This window comes from Chiloscyllium plagiosum, chromosome 9, assembly GCF_004010195.1.
Source record: "Chiloscyllium plagiosum isolate BGI_BamShark_2017 chromosome 9, ASM401019v2, whole genome shotgun sequence".
Taxonomy (NCBI): domain Eukaryota; kingdom Metazoa; phylum Chordata; class Chondrichthyes; order Orectolobiformes; family Hemiscylliidae; genus Chiloscyllium; species Chiloscyllium plagiosum.
In genome coordinates, this window is record NC_057718.1 from 27,918,807 (window position 1) to 27,919,109 (window position 303).

The window sequence follows — 303 nt, forward strand, 5'->3', positions numbered from 1 at the left end:
GGAGGGAATTCCGGAATTTTGATACAGCGATAGTGAAGGAACAGTAATGAAAGTCACGACAGTGGGTGGCTTGGAAGGGAAGCGCTTGGTGTGCTAGGAATGGGAGCTGTAATAGTTCTTTTTATCTTAGAAGAAAAATACATTATCTAGATGTCCAGCATTCCATGTATGATGGGCGGCACGGTGGCACAGTGGTTAGCACTTGCAGCGCCAGAGACGTGGGTTCAATTCCCGACTCAGGCGACTGACTGTGTGGAGTTTGCACGTTCTCCCCGTGTCTGCGTGGGTTTCCTCCGGGGGCTC